We start from the raw sequence: 1,049 nt of genomic DNA on the forward strand, positions 1-1,049 counted from the left end.
GGGCGGGGCCCCCGGGCGGGAGGCAGCCGGTCGCAGGTTCTCTCACCATGGATGTTTCTCCCTCTCCCTTCGTCTCTGAAGTCAATAAAAATGTACTTTTTAAAAAGGCCCCTCCCATGAAGCATGGTTAGTGATGCGTATTTTGTCGGGTCGACGAGGGACCCGTGGGCGGGTGACGCCTGAGGGCGCTGACACCGACACCTCAGCACAGAGCGGCACCGTTACTGTATCCTTTTCACAGAAAGTGACAGGTAGCCACATCCCACCTCAACCAGAAGTACACTTTAAATGGAAAAACCATCCACTGGGAACAAGAGTGCAGTGTTTCCACGCGCGCTTAGGCCGGTCGTGAGGGTCTCGATTCCGACACGGGTTTATCAGGCTCCGCCATCCCGCTCCCCACCCCTTGCTTTCCAGCTGAACCTGGTTAACGGGCCTCGAGCGGCCCGGAAATGTCCGACACTCAGGGGTCACGTCTCCAGACTCGGCGCAGACGCCCCGGGAGGAGCTAAGTGGGGGGATGGGGGACGCCAACGACGCAGGGCCCCTCTAGGTGCCGCGACCCTCGCCCTCCGGAGAACGCGGGCGGCGGCCGGCCCACCTGCGAGACCGCGAGGCCGCGAAACTCCCACCCTGACCACCGAGGGCGCCCGGCCCCGCTCGGCCCCGCTTCTTACGAGCACTGCTAGCGCCCCGCCGCCTTCCCGGCCCCAGAACCGCGAGCCGCCCGGCCGACCGCCCCGCCCGGCTCCCAGCCCAGGCTGCTGGTGCTGGAAGGCACAGTGCCCTCGTCGCGGCGAGGCCACCTCAGGGCCTCCCGGGAAGCGTGTGAGGAAGGGGCAGGGGCGTCGCCCCACCTCGAACACGGTGGGTGTGAGGGGATGGAGGGACCAGGCACAACGAAACTGGAGTCACCGGCGAGGCCCGGGACCAAGGTACCTGCGAAAACCTGGGGCTGGTGACAGGCCGAGCGGCGCTCACTCTCGCAGACGCTCCGGCCTCAGACGGTTGCTCGCCGGGCGCTCCGCCGCCGCCGGACCCTCGAGAAC

Source organism: Myotis davidii, unplaced genomic scaffold (genome assembly GCF_000327345.1).
Source record: "Myotis davidii unplaced genomic scaffold, ASM32734v1 scaffold238, whole genome shotgun sequence".
NCBI classification, from domain to species: Eukaryota; Metazoa; Chordata; class Mammalia; order Chiroptera; family Vespertilionidae; genus Myotis; species Myotis davidii.